The following is a 23,934-nucleotide window of genomic DNA, read 5'->3' on the forward strand; positions in this document are numbered from 1 at the left end:
TCTTGGAGGTTCAGGGGGGCCAGGGGAGGGTTAAGAATAATAATAATACTATATATTCATAGACTCCTATGCATCAGGGAGTGCCTGTAAACATCATCCTGAAGTATTATTAACTGGTAACTGGGCTCTGAGCCCTTAGTCATAGGCTGGAATGAAGCCCCAGAGGCCAGTGAGAACCAAAAGCTATGTATAAAAATGGCTAGATCCAAGGGTTAGTGCTCCATAAGAGCAGCCAGCATTTCCTTGTCCCCCACCATCCACACAGGCCCTTCCTCCTATCTGAAGATCTCAATACCTTCACCTCTATGATGGGCTCAACAAGAGAAAAGGGGGTTAGGAATGTTTTCTGCTCCTGGTAACAGGACATCTGACTAACACAAACAAACAAGGGGATGTCAGAATCTGTTCATTAGCTCAATGATGTCAGGGCTGTGTCTCTGCAATTCTACTGTCTGTTCCCTCATGGTTATAAAATGGTTGCTACAGCTCCAGGCATCATGCCCACATTCCAGGCAGGATGAAAGAGGAGAGCAAAGACAAGTCTATCTAGCTCTTTTTACCAGTAAAGCAAAAGCTTTCTTGGAAGCCTCACGTCACCCCCAGAAAATTTCCACTTATACCTCATTGGCTAAAATAGGATCACATTAAAACACCTAGCTGCACTCTAGATTGACTAGTCAAGGGAGAAAATGTTGGGAGTGAGTGCAGAGTTAATCAGCTAGCAGTGCAGGGTAGTGGAAAGAGCACAGACCCAGGAGTCAGATGATCAGTCTCTTCTGCCATCTAGGTCTATAGTCTCAGGTCCTCACCTGTAAAATGGGAAGTATTGAACCAGAAGATCCATACCTCTGACACTGAGTCAGTTTATGACTTCTACAGGAACACTGGAGCTGACACAGAAAGAGGCAACAGACTATAATCCCCTGCTTCTTACTCTACCCTGAAATTGTAGCCTTGGGCACTGAAGCCTAGTCTAGGAGGAAAGGAATTACAGCCAGGGGGAAATCAGAGGGACTGGAGGGTCAAGACTCCTGTGTTGGACTTCCCTGGTTGTGTAGTGGATAAGAATCCACCTGCCAGCGCAGGGGACACAGGTTCGATTCCCGATTCCAGAAGATTCCACATGCCTTGGGGCAACTAAGCCCATGCACCACAAGTACTGAGCCCATGCTCTAGAGCCTGAAAACTGCAACTACTGAGCCCGAGTGCTGCAACTATTGAAACCCGCATGCCTAGAGCCTGTGCTCCATATCAAGAAAAGCCACTGCAATTGAGAAGCCTGCACACTGTAATGAAGAGTAGCCCCCCTTGTTGCAACTAGAGAAAGCCCTAAAAGCAACAAAGACCCAAGGTAGCCAAAAATAAGAAAAATAAAATAAAGACTCCTATGTTCCCTTTCCTTGTTTATACTAACTTCCCAAGGATTTGGGTGTGCCCAGTACAGTATAGAACCTTCCAATTGAAAGTCAGATAACCTGAACTAATAGCAGCTAACCTATAATAATATCAGACATTGAAACTTTACTGTGTATCAGACACTGTGCTAACAGTTTCACATGCATTATCTCATCAAATCCTAGCAATCCCATAACGTAGGTGTTATTAACACACCCATTCAATAGATGAGTAAGCAAGTTCCAAATCATGCCTTTGTCCAACTCCACACAGCTACAAAGTGGAGGAGCTGGAATTCAGACCCAGGGACTCCTACCTACTGCCCAGGTTCTTAACACAACCTAACTTTTATCCTCTACCCATCCTTTATCCTATTTATACCCATTCCCATGGCAACCCTATGGGGATGCATTGTTCTGTCTTCTACAGATAAGAAAAGCGAGTCTCCAAGGCATTACTTGAATGACCCAAAATGATCAGCTGGTAAGTGCTAGAGGGCAAATGGGAACAGAGCACTCGCCCAGAGTCTTACTCTTGCCACTATGCCATGCTATGTGAGCATGCATGTAGGAAGGAGGCCCTGCTTGGCTCCTCTGCCAGAAAGCCAATCAGTGCTGACCCTACTTAGCTGACCCGCTGGAATTTGCTAATTCCTGCTAATTCTGGAATTTGCATTGTCAGTAATAGCCCAAGGAGGGGCATCCTTAGTGGCCTTGCTCTTTTGGGGGTCCCTGTGACAGCCAGGGATGTTGGAAGAGCTGTGTCATGACCAGAGGTTGACAAACACCACAGCTCAACCTCCTCCTCAGCCGGTTATCCTGGGACTCACAGTGGTCGGTGATGGGGTACAGAAGGGGAGACTTCAAGCCCTGCAGCCCCCCTCTCTGACCCTCAGTCCCTAGAGAAGTAGACGACAAATCAGATAACAGCCGTGCCTTCTGGGAAGATAAACCCAGCACGCTGCTCTGAGGGGTTCTGGAAGACCGACCCTCTGGGCCACCATTTACAGCTGTGCAGAGTGCCGATAATCAAACCAGTCAATCTGAAAGGAAATCAACCCTGAATATCCATTGGAAGGACTGATGCTGAAGCTAAAGCTTCAATACTTTGACCACCTGATGCTAAGAGCCAACTCATTGGAAAAGACACTGATGCTGGGAAAGATTGAAGGCAGGAGGAGAAGGGGGTGACAGAGGACAAGATGGTTGGATGGCATCACTGACTCGATGGACATGAGTTTGAGCAACGTCCAGGAGACGGTGAAGGACAGGGAAGCCTGGCATGCTGCAGTCCATGAGGTCACATAATGTCGGACATGACTGAGTGACTGAACAACAAGTGTGCAGATCCCCCCATGAACATGGGGCAGCCTCCCCTTAAATCCCACAGCAGACCACATCCTGACCATACTCAGTTCCGAGGTGCAGGGGAGAGCATCACTTCCTGCAAGGATGCAGTATCATTGGGCTGCCTTCAGGAGTTAAAAGGAAGCTCAGAAGATCGAGTCACGTCAACACTCCCACTTCCTTAAGTCCTCAAATTCCCTTCACTACAACAAGTTAAAAGGGGCCCCCAAACAAGAAAGGCTCCCAGTGAGACCCCTGCCTCCCTCTCCCCTGGCCCAGTACTCACTACCTCATGACAGCCACGGGGTAACTAAGCCCGTGTGCAACAACTAGTGAAGCCCATGCACTCAAGAGCCCATGCTCCACAACAGGAGAAGCCACTGCAATAAGACCATGCACCACAACTGGAGAGTAACCCCCCGCTTGCCACAACTAGAGAAAAGCCCAAGCAGCAATGAAGACCCAGCACAGCCAAAAATCAATCAGTGAATCAATTTAAAAACTTTACTTACCAATTTTTTTAAAATAAAAATAAATAGCAACTTAAATCCTTACTTGAAGTGTCTCATGGAACTTTTAAAAAAGAGGAATCTATTTGTGCATGTGTGCACGCTAAGGCAGGCTTCCCAGGTGGCACTTGTGGTTAAGAACCCTGTTGCCAATGCAGGAGACATAAGACAAGTGAGTTCGATACCTGGGTTGGGAAGATCCCCTGGAGGAAGGGCAAGGTAACCCACTCCAGTATTCTTGCCTGGAGAATTCCACGGACAGAGGAGCCTGGCGGGCTACAGTCCATGGGGTCACAAAGAGTCAGGCACGACTGAGCGACTAACACAGAGTGACTAACCACGCTTTTGGCCTGACGCTCCCACCTTGTGCCTCAATTCTCCAACTAGAGTTTTGCCTCGTTTCCAAGACACTCCTACCTACATTCCACTTATGATAACTATACTCCTTCATTGTCCCCCACAAATGAATGCTTTGTGGGGAGGAGGGGAACCCTGCTTACCAGCCCAGCTCTCTAGGGCTTTTTAAATTTCAGTGTGCATGTGAATCACTTAGAGAATCTTGTTTAAATGTAGATGCAGATCCAGTAGGTCTAGAATGAGGCCCAGGAGCCTATATTTGCAACAAGATCCCATATGATGCTTACAGCCTGAACTGCATTATAGGGTCTAGAACAGGGATCCACAAACTAGGACACATGGGCCAAACACAGCCCACTCCCTGTTTTGGTTAAATAAAGTTTTATTAGAACTTCATCTCACTCATTTATTTACACCTTGGCTATGGCTGTTTTGCAACAGTGGCAGAGATGAGTGGTTGCAATAGAGACCACATGGCCAGCAAAGCCAAAAATATTCACTATCTGGTCCTTGAGCAGAAAAGTTTGCAGACCCCTGGGCTAGAATGATCACTGGTTCTCAAACTTGGCTGTATATTGGAATCAGCTTTGAAGTTTTAAGAGTTACTGATCCTAGACTTCCCTGGTGGTCCAGTGGTTAAGAATCTGCCTGCCAATGCAGGGGTATGGGTTCGATCCTGGCCTGGGAAGATTCCACATGCCATGGGGCAAGCAAGCCCATGCACCACTACTACTGAAGCCTGCACACCCTGAAGCCTGTGCTCTGCAACAGGATAAGCCACCGCAACAAGAAGCCTATGTACTGCAACTAGAGAATAGTCCCCACTTGCCATTACTAGAGAAAGCCTGCACATAGCAATGAAGACCCAGTTCAATTCAGTCACTCAGTCATGTCTGACTCTTTGCAACGCCATGGACTGAAGCACGTCAGGCCTCCCTGTCCATCACCAACTCCCGGAGTTTACTCAAACTCATGTCCATCAAGTTGGTGATCCCATCCAACCATCTCATCCTCTGTCGTCCCCTTCTCCTCCCGCCTTCAATCTTTCCCAGCATCAGGGTCTTTTCTAATGAGTTAGTTCTTCGCATCAGGTCACCAAAGTATTGGAGCTTCAACTTCAGCATCAGTCCTTCCAATGAATAGTCAGGACTGATTTCCTTTAGGATTGACTGGTTTGATCTCCTTGCAGTCCAAGGGACTCTCAAGAGTCTTCTCCAACACCACAGTTCAAAAGCATAAATTCTTTGGTGCTCAGCTTCCTTTATAGTCCAACTCTCACATTCATACATGACTACTGGAAAAACCATAGCTTTGACTAGACAGACCTTTGTTGGCAAAGTAATGTCTCTGCTTCTCAATATGCTGTCTAGGTTGATCATAGCCTTTCTTCCCAGGTGCAAGCATCTTTTAATTTTATGGCTGCAGTCACTATCTGCAGTGATTTTGGAGCCCCCAAAAATAAAGTCAGTCACTATTTCCACTGTTTCCCTATCTGCTGCTGCCGCTGCTGCTAAGTCGCTTCAGTCGTGTCCAACTCTGTGTGACCCCATAGATGGCAGCCCACCAGGCTCTCCTGTCCCTGGGATTCTCCAGGCAAGAATACTGGAGTGGGTTGCCATTTCCTTCTCCAGTTTCCCCATCTATTTGCCATTAAATGATGAGATCAGATGTCATGATCTTAGTTTTCTGAATGTTGAGTTTTAAAGCCAATTTTTCCACTCTCTTCTTTCACTTTCATCAAGAGGCTCTTTAGTTCTTCTTTGCTTTCTGCCATAAGGGTGGGGCCATCTGCGTATCTGAGGTTATTGATATTTCTCCCAGCAATCTTGATTCCAGCTTGTGCTTCATCCAACCCAGCATTTCACATGATATGTTCTGCATATGAGTTAAATAGGCAGGGTAACAATATACAGCCTTGATGAACTCCTTTCCCAATTTGTAATCAGTCTGTTGTTCCATGTCCAGTTCTAACTGCTGTTTCTTGACTTGCATTCAGATTTCTCAGGAGGCAGGTAAGGTGGTCTGGTATTCCCATCTCTTTAAGAATTTTCCACAGTTTGTTGTGATGCACAAAGTCAGAGGCTTTGGTGTAATCAACAAAGCAGAAATGTATGTTTTTCTGGAACTGTTTTGCTTTTTCAATGTTTTCTTGCTTTTTCGATGCCAACAGTTGTTGGCAATTTGATCTCTGGTTCCTCTGTCTTTCCTAAATCCAGCTTGAACAACTGGAAGTTCACAGTTCATGTACTGTTGAAGCCTGGCTTGGAAAATTTTGAGCATTACTTTGCTAGCCTGTGAGGTGAGTGCAATTGCGCAGTAGTTTAAACATTCTTTGGCATTGCCTTTCTTTGGGATTGGAATGAAAACTGACCTTTTTCAGTCCTGTGGCCACTGCTGAGTTTTCCAAATTTGCTGGCATATTGAGTGCAGCACTTTCATAGCATCATCTTTTAGGATTTGATATAGCTCAACTGGAATTCCATCACCTCCACTAGCTTTGTTCATAGTGATGTTTCCTAAGGCCCACTTGACTTCGCATTCCAGGATGCCTGGCTCTAGGTGAGTAATCACACCATTGTGGTTATTTGGGTCATGAAGATCTCCTTTGTATAGTTCTTCTGTGTATTCTTGCCACCTCTTCTTAATATCTTCTGCTTCTGTTAGGTTGATACCATTTCTGTCCTTTATTGTGCCCAACTTTGTATGAAGACCCAGAGTAGGTATAAATTAATAAAAAATTTTTAAAAAAAAGGAATGAGGGAATGCTAGTGTATGTAAAAGGAGACAGGAAGCAGTGATTACTAATTTGCAAGGCATAAAACAGTCCACAACTTTTAAAAAAAATATATTAAAAAATAAGTAAGGACTGATCCTACTCCTAGAGATTCTAATGCAACTGTTACGGGGTTCAGCCTAGGCCTCCAGTCTTTTTACACACTTCCCAGATGATTCTACTGTGCAGAACCATAGGGAATTGAGAAATGTAGTCTCTTGGACAACTCCCCCTGCCCAGCCCTGCAGCTGGGCCACTGCTCACATCGTGACATCCTTCACTTTAGCTGGACTTTGCTTCCAGAAGAACTAGGCTTCAGCTTTTTATCAGCTGCTTTAAACAAAACAGCCAGCTGGGTCCTGAAATGTGCCCTCTACCCAGGGCAGGATTTTGGAGGAGTTTCTGATCCTTTGGATGTGTCAGGCTTCACATGCTCATTTGTAATAATATGGACATTCCCACCTCATAGCTCAGTTGGTAAAGAATCTGCCTGTGATGCAAGAGACCCTGCAGTGCAGAGTTTGATCCCTGGGTGGGGAAGATCCCCTGGAGAAGGAAATGGCAACCCACTCCAGTATTATTGCCTGGAGAATCCCATGGACAGAGGAGCCTGGCGGGCTACAGTCCATGGGGTCGCAAAGAGTCGGACACAACTTAGCGACTAAATCTCCACCACCCCTTCCCAGCTAAACTTCATTCAATTTGCAAAAATGTGCATCCTGCCCCCACCCCACTGAGACAGGCACTACTGTCTAGATTGCCATGGCATGAAGCCACACAACCAAATGTGTTCCTGAAAACACGTGAATTGCCCTTCTTGGAAATAAAGAAAAGAGAATTACTGGTAAAAGGAAGTGAATTTTCAGGCTTCACTGTCCAAATGCATGTATAGAGGCCCTTGGCACTGGGCTCCAATTAAAGTCCCTAGGAGTCCCCTGGTTAAAACACTTGCATAGTCCTTTAGAAAACATCAGCTTCAGGAGGAGAAATGTTAAAAAAAAAAAAAAAATGGCCTCTGAAGCTCACAGAGGTTATCGTCAAATTTTATATCACAGATAATGACAGAACCAGATTTTGACACCCACTGACTTGTTACATTGTGATGCACCATCTTCTAACGTATGTGCACTTTTTCGTTTCCTTTGAGTTAGCTGGGACCATGTTCCCAAAGGTCCCAGCTCTGATCACTGGATGCCTGTTATCTTCAGATCCATTATGGGACAATACACTGCTGGCTACAGCCGTCAGCTAGAGGGAGAAAAGGCTCCTTCTGGCTCCTACGAGGCCAAGGGAAGAGGCCTGATGTGCAGGTTCAGTGTGTGGAAAGGTCACATGCATCCCCTGCTGGCATGCAGGATTCCTCTAACAGACACCGACCATAGCCTGCCTAGGGGGTCACTCTTTCCTTCTTCCTTGTTAATAAAACATCAGTTTCATTCAGGTGACAAAGTGCCCAGCCCAGGAGATAAACCATGATTGATTGGTCCAAACTATCGTGCAATCTTCATTTTCTTTGCCAGGTACTAAGTCCAAAAATGGCCATTCAATCCAGTTCTGGAAATAAAGGAAAAAAAAAAGAGTGCTCAGAGAAGACAACGAGTGCTCAGAGAAGACAATCAAGTGCTTCTGGGAAAGCTATTTCTCTCCTGACTTCCTTGATGGTCCAGTGGCTAAGACTCCATGTTTCCAATGCAGGGGGGCCAGGGTTCCAACCCTGATCAGGGAACTAGATCCCACATGCCACAACTAAGAATTCTTATGTTGCACCTAAAGACTCCGAATGCCACAAAGAAGACAGAAAATCCTGCATGTCTCAACTAAGACCCAGAACGGCCAAATAAATAAGTAAATATTAAAATATAATAATAATAATAATAGCAAGAGAGAGATTCCCCACATACAACAGAAGACAGCATCCTTCATAACCCAGTCACAGAAGTCTGCTCCTTTACCATATTCCATCAGCAGAAGCAAGTCACAGGTCCTGCCCACTTACATAGAAGGATTTAGACGCAGGCACAACTCCCAGGGGTGGGCGTTACTGGAGCCACCCTTCAATTCGCCCATGCTACATCCTTATTGATACATCTATTGGTAGAATTCTGATGAAAATCCTCTCCACCCACCTCACTCCTGAGTCAAACAACCCAACTCCTGAAAATGATGTTTAAGGTACTTGGGAAATTCTGAATATAAACTATATACTGGATGATAGGAAGAAAACAGTGTTAATATTATTAGGTATGCTAATGGAATTGTGATTCTATATAAGAAACTAGAAAGGGTCAGTTTTCATTCCAATCCCAAAGAAAGGCAATGCCAAAGAATGTTCAAACTACCTCACAATTGTACTCATCTCACATGCTAGCAAAGTAATGCTCAACATTCTCCAAGCCAGGCTTCAACAGTACGTGAACTGTGAACTTCAAGATGTTCAAGCTGGATTTAGAAAAGGCAGAAGAACCAGAGATCAAATTGCCAACATCCGTTGGATCATGGGAAAAGAAAGAGTTCCAGAAAAATATCTACTTCTGCTTTATTGCCTATGCCAAAGCCTTTGACTGTGTGGATCACAACAAAGTGTGGAAAATTCTTAAAGAGATGGGAATACCAGACCACCTTACCTGCCTCCTGAGAAATCTGAACGCAGGTCAAGAAGCAACAGTTAGAACTGGACATGGAACAACAGACTGGTTCCAAATCAGGAAAGGAGTATGTCAAGGCTGTATATTGTCACCCTGCTTATTTAACTTATATTCAGAGTACATCGTGAGAAATGCTGGACTGGATGAAGCGCAAGCTGGAATCAAGATTGCTGGGAGAAATATCAATAACCTCAGATCCAACAGATGTTGGAATATATGGCAGAAAGCGAAGAAGAACTAAAGAGCCTCTTGATGAAAGTGAAAGAGGAGAGTGGAAAAATTGGCTTTAAAACTCAACATTCAGAAAACTAAGATCATGGCATCTGGCCCCATTACTTCATGGCAAATAGATGGGGAAACAGTGGAAATAGTGACAGACTTTATTTTAGGGGGCTCCAAAAATAGCATCTCCAAACTGCAGATGGTGACTGCAGCGAAGAAATTAAAAGATGTTTGCTCCTTGGAAGAAAAGTTATGACCAACCTAGACAGCATATTAAGAAACAGAGACATTAGTTTGCCAACAAAGGCCTGTCTAGTCAAAGCTATGGTTTTTCCAGTAGTCATGTATGGATGTGAGAGTTGAACTATAAAGAAAGCTGAGCGCTGAAGAATTGATGCTTTTGAACTGTGGTGTTGGAGAAGACTCTTGAGAGTCCCTTGGATTGCAAGGAGATCCAACCAGTCCATCCTAAGAGAAATCAGTCCTGACTATTCATTGGAGGGACTGATGCTAAAGCTGAAACTCCAATACTTTGACCACCAGATGCAAAGAACTGATTCATTGGAAAAGACCCTGATGCTGGGAAAGATCGAAGGCAGGAAGAGAAGGGGATGACAGAGGATGAGATGGTTGGATGGCATCACCGACTCAATGGACATGAGTTTGAGCAAACTCTGGGAGACAGTGAAGGACAGGGAAGCCTGGCGTGCTGCAGTCTATGGAGTCACAGAGTCAGACACGATTTAGAAACTGAACAACAACAATTAGGAAGACCTTTCTTGAGGGAAGTTCCCCATTTCCTAAAGAAGTTCCCCATTTATCCAAAAGCCAATGATTATTTACCAGGCACCTACAGCTCCAGCTGTTGCATTACTCTAAGGAACACTATAGAAAGTTAACTACCCTTGGAAATGATACGCTGGATAAGCCAAGACAAAGTCTGGTTGATTCCAAGAATACTGCAGAAAGGGTCTAGATTGAAAGGACCCCTTCCAATTGGACCAGATAATCTCTAAAGTTCCTTCCAAATAGCAGATCTGTTTTTCTTGTCCTTATGCTCCTTTCCCAGTTACAAATTTCATGTAGGACTAGAGGCTTCCAGGGGTCATCTAGGGAGACTGGAAAAGGAACTACATGTCTTCTATCAAAGAATGCCAACTTGAGACTTCCCTGTTTGTCCAGTGGTTAAGACAATGTGCTTCCAATGCAAGGGGAGCAGGTCTGATCCCTAGTCAGGGAACTAAGATCCCACATGTGGCACAGCCACAACAATTTTTTTAATTAAAATTTTTTAAAAAAAGAATGTAAACTTTATCATATCTCAACAAAGGGAGATGGTGGGAGGGAAGTGCAACAAAGTGAGAGAAGGAAAGAAGGGAGAACTTTGGGAACAAGAACTCAGACAGGCAGTCTGAATAGCAGATCCACAGGGTCAGGGCAGAAGAAGCCAGAAATTAAGGTCACTGGTGTCAACCAGGTGAAAGACAACAGTGGGAGTGGTGGACATAGACCCGGAACAAGCTGGGGAAGGCAATGCAAACTTGAGAAAGCAAGAGCCACGTGCCTTTGGTCTGCCATTATATTCAGAAATTGGCATGTACGAGAGACTCAATGCAAAACTGAATAAATAAATAGTAATGGAAGTGGATGGCAGGGGACAAAAGTAATAGGGTCATTATAGCAGGGAGGATTGGGGTGAGGGGAACTTTATGTATTTGAAAGACAGGAAGAGTATAAGAAATAAGGAGAAAGGAGCTTTAAGAAGTTTTGCTATGCCTTTTGATGCCAGTTACTTTTGTCATTTTCTCAAGAGGATTGCAATAAAAAATTAAATTGCCTGTTCAATTACTTTTGGATTCTGGACTGATCATTCTTTGCATGGGATTCCCATTGAGAACAGAAAAAAGTGGCCTACAATTTATATGAGTGATGATGTTTTTAACCTCATAGGAGGCCATAGCATTAGTCAATCGGCAATATCTTTGAGACACCAGTCTTATGCAAAATGAGAATGCCATAGAATTAGCTCGACACACTGCAAATTTAAAAGTCATCCCTGAGATTCATTGATCCCCAGGCAGCTTGTTGTCTGGCCTTGTTAGATTGCCCAAATTTCCTTTCTGTGTTTTATTCACGCCCTAGCTAAGGAAGGACATACTTACTGACAGGTGGTAAGACAGGATGTACAGAGTGGAGACAGTACCAACGAGATTTGTTGTGTGTGGTTTTGATCAGCAGTGACATGTACAGCATCCTGTGATACAGAAGGCCCCAAGAGTTCATGCAGCACACATTGTCCAAAGCATCAGAGGACAAAGTCTTGGATGGATTTGCAGCAGAAGTTAGATTTTTTTTTTAATATTTGTTTATTTATTTGACTGTTCTGCATCTTAGTTGCAGCATGTGGGATCTAGTTCCCTGACCAGGGATCAAACCCAGTCCCCCTGCATTGGGAACACAGAATCTTAGCCACTGGACCACCTGGGAAATCCCGCAACAGAAGTTAGATTTGCTGCAGACACCTGGGCTCGGACTCCACAGTGGGTCGGTGGGCCACTGGGCTGGGTGACCTTGCCACCAGTGGGCGTGGAAAACACCCTTGCCCTTGCATGGTTCTCCTGCTGCTGAGAGCCGTATCTCCACCATTCCAACAAAGAAACCACAGCCTTCAACATTTTCTGCCACTTCAACACAAACTATTACCTGAAGTAATTCATACAAAAGTCCCAAGAGTTAGCCATAATTGACCTAAGCCCACACCTCTAGTAAACAGAGAAACATGGTTCTTAGACCCAGTTTTCCAACGACTCTGTTATGGACTGAATGTTTGTGTTCTCTAAAACTTGTATGTTGAAGCCCTAATCCCCAGTGTGACTGTATTCAGAGATGGGGCCTTGAGGGAAGTAATTAAGGTTAAATCAGGTCATAAGAGTGAAGCCCTAATCCTACAGGAGTGGTATCCTTTATAAGAAGAGGAAGAGACATCAACGAGAAAGACCTCGCTGATGTCTCTTCCCTGTCTCCCCACCTGCTCAGAGAAAAGGCCATACGAGGATACAGCAAGAAGGCAGCCATCTGCAAGCCAGGAAGAGTGCTCATTAAGAAACAAAATCAGCCAGAACCTTGATCATTGACTTCTAGCTTCCAGACCTGTGAGAAAATAATTGTTGTTCAAGTCACCAGCCTGTGGTCCATTGTTCTGACGTCCCGAGCAGACTAAGACAGACACCGGCACCTTCCTAAAGTGCCCCACCACCTACCCTTCACTCTGAACTTTGTTCATCCTGCTTCCCTGCTCTTAGGTCCCTTTCCCGACTTAGATGCACCAGAACCACAAATCTCTGAACAAGCATCACCCACTCCATCAAACCATTCTTAACCCTTCTGACGCTGGCCCTATGCAGACATCAGCAATCAAGACAGCAACAAAGACGTTTACTGAGCACTAAGTGTCACCAGGCATTCTGACATGCATGTGTCATTTAAACCCCCCATCCACTATTTCTATCCACTTTATCAAATAGGCACTATTTCTATCCACTTTACAGATGAGGAAACTGAGGGTAAGTATCTTGCCCAAGTAAATGGCAGGACCCAGATTCGAATCCTAGCAGTCTGACGCCAGAGCCTGTGACCTTGCCGAATCTCATAGCACATGAATATCTGATCACCTGACCTGTTTATTATTTCATCTCCTCCCACCAGACTGTAAGCTCTGCAGGGGCTGGACCTTGTCGATCCATCTCTGCATCTCTGTGCCTCCAATGCCCAGCACAATGCCTTGTGCATCTTGGGCCTCACAGAGGCTTGGGGAATGAATGATCGAATGAACGAATGAATGCCTCAACCTCACACTGGTAGCCACCTGTCACAGTGATCCGAAAATGTGCAGTCCCTCTGACTGCAGTTATTAACAAAGAACCTCAGTGTGTGATAATGAAAGTTACAGCGTGTGCCCGTCTGTCCACACAGCCTCCCTCTGTCTCCATGCAGGCACGTCTGAGTGAACAGATAACTCACGCTGAGATTTACTTAAAAGGCATTTAAGTCAGCTCACACGTCTGCAGACCAAGCCTATTACTTGCCGTAATCTATTCCATGAATTACCATTTTGATTTCCAGTGCAGAGAGACGGTGGTGGGTTGGTAGGGTTTTCCCCCCCTTCTCATCAGTTGAGTTACTCTCTGTTTTTGTGGAATAAATAGCTATAAATTGAGTTATCAGCACTCTAAAATGGGGAAATATATTCTTGATGCTATATGAGCAGCTGACAACATTATGGAAATACACAAAGTGTATGTCCGAGTTTACGGGGAAGGTGATGAGTTGTGACGGATGTTGGGAGAAGGGTGGGGGTGGGGGGTGGCCTCAGGCTCATGACAGGCGTTTCCTCCAGTGCAACTGGGTTCAGCCTCTAGTGAGGGGTTTTGGAGGTAAAATGCCAGGGAGGGCTGAGGTATGAGGATGAACAAGGGGGCTGATCGCTGGACAAACCAACTTGGGAAATAAAATAAAAGCATCTAAGTAGGGATGGTATTGGGGACACTGTTGGTGCCCTACTCCGGGTCAGGAAGATCCCCTGGAAAAGGGAATGGTTACCCACTCTAGGATTCCTGCCTGGGAAATACCATAGACAAGAGGAGCCTGGCAGGCTGCAGTCCACAGGGTCGCAGAGTCGGGCATGACTGAAGCAACTAACACTAACACACAGATAGCTCTTACCTAGCCTATGTGCCCATCTCTCAGTTGCAACATGCCTTGATTATAAAGGCTACACGTGCAAACTCGCTTTGGAAGCCCGCCCTTGGGCTACTGGAGTAGCTTTGCCGCTCTGCAGCGTCCCTACCCAGGACCAGAGGCTGCTCTCTGGTGTGACGCTATGAAAGACCAGCATCTTGCTCTGAGTGGGGAAGTGCCCTGAGGTTTCATATCCACTCCAGAGCATCCCAGGGAACCAGACTGATGCTGGGGTTTCTCCCGACGTCTCTAGCCTGCACCTTGGCTTCTTCCCCTTCCCTGCCCGCTTTTCCCCTACTAGCTTACAGGATTCTCCAGGGAGCATCTCCTTAATAAACCATGTGGATATAAAGGCTGGTCTCAACGTCTGCCTCTGGGAAAGGACACAGGGTCTGTAGTCAGAAGCCTTCTACCAACCACGAGGGTCTGTGGCAGTGGATCGTGGGAAAGCCAGGAGCTGATGGGGCAGCAATCTCCAGGGGAACAGAATAGGAGTGGAGGGCAGCAAGGGAATCCCCGGAAAATCTATCCAATGTCTGGCAGCGGGTCAACTCCATCAGCCACTCCAAAGGTCAGGCAGGCATCTGATGACACTACCAGGTAATAGACCTTCCATGACTCCCCTTTCCTTCCCTCCACATTCCCCTACCCAATGTTCCACAGCCCCAGAGGAGCCAGAAATAGCAGTTATCCATAAGGAGAAAAGAGAAGGACCATCCCCTTCCCAAAGCCAGAGCCCTGTCTGCAGTCAACCCAGCTGGATGAGGGAGGGAGGTGACTTATCTTGGAGACCCATTGAAGTGCTAATATTGAATAGATCTAGACTGGATGTATATAAGTGAATGAATGCTCAGTTGTGCCCAACTCTTTGCAACCCCATGGACTTTAGCCCGCCAGGCTCCTCTGTCCATGGGATTCTCCAGAATACTGCAGTGGGTTGCCATTTCCTACTCCAGGGGAACTTCTCAACCCAGGGATCAAACCCAGGTCTCCTGTAGCTCCTGCACTGGCAGGCAGATTCTTTACCACTGAGCCACCTGGAAAGCTCAGACTGTACATTCCAATTTCTGAACCAAGGCTCTATTTTTGTACCTTAAAGTGACCATAGGGGTTTCCCTTGTCTCAGCTGACCCGCAGAGCCATAAGGGCCCACCAGAGTTTTCCTTCAGGGCAGGGAAGGGACAAAGCCAAATTTAGAGGGATAGGGAGAGACAATTTATTAAGTGACTTTTAGGATTACACCTCACAAGTCCTGAATGTTTGAACTGGGGTCCTGAATCGAACTGGGGTCTCCTGCATTGCAGGCAGATTCTTTACCAACTGAGCTATAAGGGAAGCCCATTTGACACACCAGGACACATCTAATAGACATTTGCCATAAGTATTACTGTTGTACTTGTACTGTAATTGATTTGCTGGATATAATGGTTTCTTGTGCCCCTAAGACAGACTTACTGTCAATGGGAACACTCTGGTGAGAATGGAGACAGAAAGATTAATTCAGAGGCTGCTAGGCTGAGGTATGACATAGCAGTTGCCAAGATGGGCTACCTGAAGCCATTTGCATCCCCCTTTCCCCTGCTTCCCTCTCCTATAGAGCCTAGAAAGTGAAACACTCACTTCCTCAGATTTCCCCTGCAGCCAGGGGGAGTCACGTGACACAGTTCTGGGAACTGTTAGACATAGACGGAAGAGAGGGATTCCATTCCCAAATAAAAAGACAAAGGCTCTCAATTAGAAGTGATAGCCCAGAATGTGGACGGGATGCTTGGAGACAGCAACTATGTTGTGATCATGAGAACCAATACCAACACTAAGCATAGTGGAAGAGAAAAAGCAGGAGGAGCCAGGGTCCCTGGTGACATCCTTGGGCTTCTGTTCCAATCCTGAACTGCCTGTCCCAAATTTCCTTTTGCACATGAGAAATACACCCTTTACTTTTTAAAGCCACTGCAGCAGAGTTTCCTGGTACTCAATCCTAGCTGATATGAATGATGAGGGTTTGACATAGAGAAGCTGTAGAGAGACAGAAAGGGAAAATGTGGGAGACACTTAGGAGACATAATTGATAAGACTTGACACTTGACTGGACGTGAGAGGAGGAGGGAATCGAGGATGTAAAGAGTGACTGTTTTACCCCAGATAAGGAATAGAGAAGTAGAAACAGATTTTAGTGGACAGAGATAAACCATCATCATTTAACAAGCTGCTAAGAACTGAATCATGTCCCCCTAAAATTCCTATGTTGAACCAATGTGATGATGCTTGGAGCTGACGCCTTTAATTATCTCCTAAGTTACCTCTTTAGGAGATAGTTAAGTTTACATGAGGTCATGAGGGTAGAGCCCTCGTGATTCAACTAGTGACCTTATAAGAAGAGGAAGGCACACCAGTGCTCCCTTTCTGCTGTATGAGGACACAAAGAGAAGGCAACTGTCTGCAAGCCAGGAAGAGGTCTCTCACCAGGAGGCACAGGCTGCGGGCAGAGGTGGAAGGGGGCAGAAATAGAGAAATAAAAAGTCAGATGGGAGGCAGCAGAGGAGAAAAAAGGAGAGAGAAGAGGGAGAGAATCGAGAATAAATCTCTGACAGGAAGGAAGGAGCCTCACATGAATTCTAGATCTCATCCTCCCACCTCTGAAGTTGAGAAACTGAGACCCAAAGAGGAGAAAGAGGAAAAGATAAAATCAGTGGCACTGGTGGATGTCCGCCCCTCGTTTATTCACTCAACAAACATGTGTAGACAGCTTACCATGTGCTACAGACCAGGAATCAGGGTCAAATAGGGCAGAGTACCCAAGGGGACAGCCTCGTCCCATGGAGAGAGACTCTCTGTGCTGCTCATGAGCATCAGTGTCCCAAAGCTCCCAGCCCTCAATTATTAAAGTATTTGCAAGAGGTGAAGTAAATTCACATTTGGAGGGGTCTGGAAAATTCCATGGATGGAGGAGCCAGGTAGGCTGCAGTCCATAGGGTCGCTAAGAGTCGGACACGACTGAGCAACTTCACTTTCATTTTTCACTTACCTGCATTGGAGAAGGAAATGGCAACCCACTCCAGTGTTCTTGCCTGGAGAATCCCAGGGACGGGGGAGCCTGGTGGGATGCCGTCTATGGGGTCGCACAGAGTCGGACACGACTGACGCGACTTAGCAGCAGCAGCAGCAGAAGCTTATTGAGAGAATCCTATCATGGAAAAATAATATGAAATTATGAATGCAAAACTGAGTACAAAAGTAGAAGGGGTTTGTGCAAGTGAGAGACCCAGAAGCTTAAGCGTTTGGGGCTTTAATAGCAATTCTACTCTGACCACACCTAAGCTGGAAAGTGGGTACCAATACTTCTAAACTGGGCTAGCAGTGCCCTCTAGTGGACATGCAGAGGAAAGCCTCAGAGAGTCCCGAAGCTCCGACTCAGCTACCAACAAAGCCAGGCAGGCCAGTTTCGCTGTTGGCCTCCCAGAAGTTTCTCATCACCACCTTCCGACCCCAGAATTGTGTAATTATTACTAGAGGCTCAGAGATCAGCACCTAGATGTACAGTTTCCTGTAGTTGAGTCTGAGGCAAGTAACTTTACACTTCTGAGTTTCAATCTCCTTTCCTGTAAATAATATGTATCTGAATATGATTAAATTAAATGTCTACTTCAGGGATGGTTCTAAGATTAAATAACATGAGCCGGCAGGCCTAGAGCCTGTGCTCCACAACAAGAGAAGCCACCGTAATAAGTCCGAGCATCACGACCAGAGAGTAATCCCCACTTGCTGTAACTAGAGAAACCCTGCACGCAGCAATGAAGACTCAGGGCAACCAAAAAAAAAGGACAGGCTCTTCTATAATCACAGTTCAATGGTCAAAAACAGACAATTAAAATACATGCAATAAATACTATTATCAACTCCACAAACTCTATTTCAGTTTTACCGACTGTCCAAATCATGCATCCAGTTTCATCACTTCATGTCAAATAGATGGGAGAAAAGTGGAAACTGTGACAAATTTTACTTTCTTGGGCTCCAAAATCACCACAGATGGTGACCTCGGCCACGAAATTAAAAGACTCTGGAAGAAAAGCTATGACAAATCTAGACAGTGTGTTAAAAAGCAGAGACAAAGGTGCATATAGTCAAAGCTATGGTTTTTCCAGTAGTCATGTAGGGATGCGAAAATTGGACCATAAAGAAGACTGCGCATCAAAGAATTGATGCTTTTAATTGTGGTGCTGAAGAAGACTCTTGAGAGTCCCTTGGACTGCAACAAGATCAAACCAGTCAATCCTAAAGGAAATCAGTCCTGAATATTCATTGGAAGGACTGATGATGAAGCTGAAACTCCAATACTTTGGCCACCTGATGCGAAGAACTGACTCATTGGAAAAGACCCTGATGCTGGGAAAGATTGAAGGCAGGAGGAGAAGGGGACGACAGAAGATGAGATGGTTGGATGGCATCACCAACTCAGTGGACATGAGTTTGAGCAAGCTCTGGGAGTTGGTGATGGACAGGGAAGCCTGGTGTGCTGCAGACCATGGGGTTGCAAAGAGTCAGACACAACTTAGCAACTGAACAGCAATACAAAAGAAAATCCAGGATCGTGCATGACATTCAATCGTTATGTCTTTCTGTCCCGATGAATTTGAGCCAGTTTCTCAATCTCACGTGCATACATGCACGTGCATACTTCACAACACTGGCATTTTTTAAGACTTTTTTAGAGCTGTTTTACACTTACAACAAAATTTAGGGAGAGGCACAGAGACTTCCCTGGCATTGACATTTTTAAGAGAAGAGGCTAATATTGTAGAACATCTTTCATTTTGGATTTGTCTGATGTTTCCTCATAATTAGATTTGGGTTGTGCATCTTGGTAAAAATAACACAAGAGTAATGTTTCCTTCCCAGTGCCTTGTATTAAGAAGCACATGATGTCAAGTTGTCCATTTGCTGGTGATGTTAACTTTGATGCCTGGCTAAAGTGGCCTTTGCCAGGTTGCCCCAGTAATGTTGCTGGGATTTCCTTTGTAAATAATAAGTACCTTGTGAAGAGCTAATTTGAGATTGTGTAACATCCATGACTCCCCAACTTTACTCACTATATCAGCATCCTTTGCCCACTCTCATCTCAGTTGTAATAGTTGCCAAATAGTGATTGTCTAACGCCATCTTTTTTTCTCTGTGTTTAGTTGGTTTTTCTCATAAGGCAGAGCTTTCTCTTCTAGCCCATTTTTTAATTTACTTGTTTATCTGTATCAGTGGACTCGGTGATTCTTCCTTAATTATGGGGTGTAATTTGCTACTGTGCTGTGCTGTACTGTGCTCAGTCGCTCAGTTGTGTCTGTCTCTTTATGACCCCATGGACTGCAGCCCACCAGGCTCTGTCCATGGGGATTCTCCAGGCAAGACTACTGGAGTGGGTTGCCATGCCCTCCTCCAGGGAACCTACTAATACCATTGTTTATTTTCATCCTCAAATGGTGCCGCCAATTTGGCCAGTAAGAAAGACTGGGAGATGAGTGGGTTTGGGGGCTCGTGAGAATAAAGTATATTTTTAAAGTCACAGGAAGACAGTGCTCAGCAAGCACCTGGGATTTAGAGCCAGACTGGAAAGTAATAGGATGTCATCCCTCCCATTTGCATATTGTTTATCTGTAGCCACAGTTTTACATACAAGAGCCCCACGAATAAGGAAGAGAACTCTAATCCCTTCCCTCTGTAGTTTAAAGTCATTAAAACGTGTCTTACAGACTGGGTAGCCCCAACCGGAGCTTAGTTGCTGGAAAGGAAGATACTGGGTGGAAGTTCACCTTCTAGAGAGGGGTTGGGAACTGAGGGGCATGAGGAAGAACCAATGACCTGGACTCTGAGATTCTGTCCTCGAGGCGAGGTGATGGTCCAGCCATCTGGCACTGTGGGTGTGCCAGGGGGACAAGACAAGACTGCCCTCATCCTCTGGGAACTCATCACTGAAGAGCTGGGACCCTTGGGGACCCATGTGACTCCCCAGCTGAGCGTAACACAGAGAGAAGGAGGAAGGCAAAGCAAGGGTCACAGGGAATGGGCAGTGCGCCGGGAGAACAGGGAGCGCTGCTGGGGACCAGGAGTGGCAGGATGAAAGCCAAATTGCGGGTATGTGACAGGACCTCTGAACATTTAGGAGACCGGAGGGAAAACCGGACCCCCCCTAAATAAATTGAGGGCTCAGAGCAGTTGCCATTTGAGCAGGTTTATATATGCAGCTGTGCTTGGGTCCATGCAATGGAGAACGTCAGGATACACTCTCTGCATCCCTGGGCACTGAACCAGAGTTATCAGCCTTCAGACACAAAGATGGGGTTGGGGAATGACTTGAGTTCTGATGGGGCCAAGAGAAAGTGAGTTCTCATCTTGGTGATGGTGGTAGTGGTGTTCAGTCGCTCAGTATCTGATTCTTTTGCAACCCCACGGACTGACGCCCACCAGGCTCCTCTGTCCATGGGATTTTCCAGGCAAGTATACCGGAGTGGGTTGCCATTTCCTTCTCCGGGGGATCTTCCCAACCCAGAGATTGAATCCACGTCTCCTGCATTAGCAGGTGGATTTTTTACCACTGAGCCACCTGGGAAGCCCTCTCATCTCAGTACTGCCATCAATTTACTGTGGGACCTTGAATAAGTCACTCTTCATATCTGAAAAACCAGTAGGATGAGGCCAGACAGTACAAAAGGAGTACTTATGAGAATACAATGTATGTCTCAAATGACTAAAAAGCAAATAATTTGGTATCTGTGAACATGTCCTTCAGTTTATTGGGTCATATAGAAAATTGCCAAATATGTACCCCATGTTGATTTTTCTTACACTGGACTTCACCAGGAGGTTGAAGCTTTGATCATATCTTCAAAGAGCAAAATTCAAGGGGTTATTAATGTATTTCAGGAGGTCTGGGTGTTTCCATCATCTAGGATTAACCTTAATTAGTCATCTCATAGGTGGAAGGCATGGAGAGGAGGGAGAGAGATGGAAGCCCCCAAGTAGAGACAGAAGAGAACTCAGGAAGCCAAGTGTAGTAAAAAAACAGAAGTTCATTCAACCACTTTGAAAGTAACCTGGTGATATCAGTAAAGGTAATGATATGCACTAGGTTATAGTATTTCCAGGCTTCCCAGGTGGCGCTAGTGGTAAAGAACTAACCTGCCAATGCAGGAGACAAAATGAGGGTTCAATCCCTGGGTCAGGAAGATCCCCTGGAGGAGGGCATGGCAACCCACTCCAGTTTTTTGCCTGGAGAATCCCATGGACAGAGAGCCTGGTGGGCTACAGTCCATATGGTCGCAAAAAGTCAGACACAACTGAAGCAACTTAGCACACACGAGTAGCATTTTCACGCCTAGCAGACTTCTCCAGGAAGCTCTCACACAATTGCACAGGGCACTCAAACAAGATTGCTGCACTACTGCTTATAACCATTTTTAAATATTTATTTATTTGGCTGTGCCGGGTCTTAGTTGTGGTGTGGGAGAGATTCAGAATTCAGGATCTTTAGTTGCAATACTCAAAACTCTTAGCTGCAGCATGTGGGATCTAGTTCCCCGATCAGGAATTGAATCCAGGCCCCCTGCATCAGGAGCTCTGAATCTTAGCCACTGGGCCACTAGGGAAGTCTCTAATAATGTTTTAAATGGATACAATGTAAATGCCCAAAGTGATGACAGTAAAAAAAAAAAAAATCTGGTACACTGTCACCATAGAATACTATGCAGCTCTGACAATAAATCACTTCATGTACGTGTGTCAACACAGATGGACAGTGAAGGCAAAATTTGTGTGTGTGCATTTTGCAGCTGGGTTTCTGATTTTGGTATTTCATGCCTTCTCTCTTTTTTTTGTCTGATCAGTCCAACTAGAAATTTACTCATTTTATAGATCTTCTCAAAGGACAACCTTTTGAAAATAAACCTTTATTTGGAATAATTTTAGACTTACAGAAAACTTGCAAAGAGAGTTGAGAAAGTTCTCATACACCCCTCACTCTGCAGTTTCAGGTTCCCCTTGTGTTACTATGTCACATTACTGTTGTATATTTGTCAAAATATAAGAAACCAACAATGATACATTACTATTAATGAAACTCTAGACTTTGGATGTTTCAGGTTTTCTATTAATGTCCTCGTTCTGTTCCAGGATCCATTACCCTGTATAGATTACCACTTTGCATTTTGTTGTGTTCATGTTTTCTGGTCTGTGACTATTTTTCAGCCTTCCCTCATTTTTCACGACCTTGACAGCCTTGAGGATACTGGTCAGGTGTTTTGGAGACGGTCCCTCAATTTGGGTGTATCTGATGTATTTTATCCTGATTTGGCTGGAGTGATGGATTTAAGGGAAGAATGTGTGCTCAGTCGCTTAGTCGTGTCCAACTCTTAGCGACCCCATGGACTGTACCCTATCAAGTTTCTCTGTCCATGGAATTTTCCAGGCAAGAATACTAGAGCAGGTTGCCATTTCCTACTCCAGGAGATCTTCCTGACCCAGGGATCAAATCTGAGTCTCCTGCAATGACAGGTAGATTCTTTACCACTGAGCCACCTGAGAAGCCAAGGGAAAAATACCTCAAGGTAAAGCGTCTTTCTCATCCTGTCATATCAAAGGTAACTAGTATCACTTGGTTAAGGTAGTGCTTGTCAGAATTCGACATCTACAACTACTACCTTCTCTCTCCATGACTATAGTCTTCAGAATTGAGTCACTAAGTCTAGCTAACGCTCAAATGGAAAGGTGGGAATTAAGCTCAACTTCCTGGTGGGGGCCAGGAGTGCCTGCATATCTTATTTGGGATTTTTCTACAGTGCATATTTGTCTTTTTTCCCCTATTTATCTATTCAATCATTTATATCGTTACGAACTCCTGTATATTTATTTCATAACCTTGGTTATGATCCAACAGATAACATTTAGTTAGTTTCTTGGATTGCTCCAGCTCTGACCATTGGGAACTCTTTCAGGTCAATTCATCTGTCCCTTTGACATACCCTCGTCCCCTCCCCCTCACCCCCACACCCCCCATCTCTCTTTGTGAAGAACTCGTCTTACTTGCTGGTACTGCAGAGTGCCTCAGGCTCATCTGTACTTTCTCTTCCCCAGCCCTGGAATCAGTTTTTCAGTTTCATTTCTTTTCTCTACCATTCGTCTGCTTTCCATTTTAATGATTTCTGCTCTTCCTCTATTATTTCCTCTCTTCTGCTTATTTTGACTTTAATTTTAATTAATTTCTCTAATATTTTTTTTTTTGGCTGCACTGTGCAGCATGCGAGATCTTAGTTCCCCAACCAGGGATGGAACTCATACCCCTGCAGTGGAAGCACAGAGTCCCAACCACTGGACTGCCAGTGAAGCCCCCAACCCACTGATAATTTCTTAAAGTGAAAGTTGATGTTATCGACTTGAAACTTTGAGACCTGTCTTGTGGACAGATTTAGTACCATAGATTTTAGTACTGTAAGTCTTCCTCAGAGCCCTACTTTAACTGCATCCCACACATTTTGATATGTTTCATGTTTTTTGTTTTGATTCAGTTCAATATGCTTCCTAATTTCCTTTTTGATGTCTGCATGATTTGAAGGTACGTTATTTAATCTCCAGATAATTGGGAATTTTCCATAGAGACATTATCTCTATGTCACTGATTTCTAGCTTAGTTCCATTGTAGTGAAAACATATTTTACATGACTTGAATCCTTTCTAAATTTATTAAGACTTTTTTTTATGGCTCAATGTATAGTGTATCTTGGTAAATGCTCCATGTGCTTTTACAAAGCATGTATGTTGTTGAGTGACACATGCTAGTAAAGTAATACTCAAAATTCTCCAAGCTAGGTTTCAATAATACATGAACCATGAACTTTCAGATGTTCAACCTGTTTTAGAAAAGTTAGAGGAACCAGAGATCAAATTGCCAATATCCGCTGGATCACTGA

General features: G+C 44.9%; 1 long non-coding RNA gene across 2 annotated transcripts in view; it reads right to left on the bottom strand.

Annotated features, from left to right (window-relative positions):
• The window catches only part of LOC145547137 (uncharacterized), a 90,308-nt gene that overhangs the window by 62,809 nt on the left and 3,565 nt on the right, over nt 1-23,934 (bottom strand). For both annotated transcript variants that reach the window (XR_014083568.1, XR_014083567.1), the window contains exon 2: nt 17,010-17,168. This is a non-coding gene — a long non-coding RNA (uncharacterized LOC145547137). The remainder of the gene's footprint in view (nt 1-17,009; nt 17,169-23,934) is intronic.

The sequence above is a fragment of the Giraffa tippelskirchi genome, chromosome 4 (genome assembly GCF_054371585.1).
Source record: "Giraffa tippelskirchi isolate mGirTip1 chromosome 4, T2T-mGirTip1v1.2.pri, whole genome shotgun sequence".
Lineage (NCBI taxonomy): Eukaryota > Metazoa > Chordata > Mammalia > Artiodactyla > Giraffidae > Giraffa > Giraffa tippelskirchi.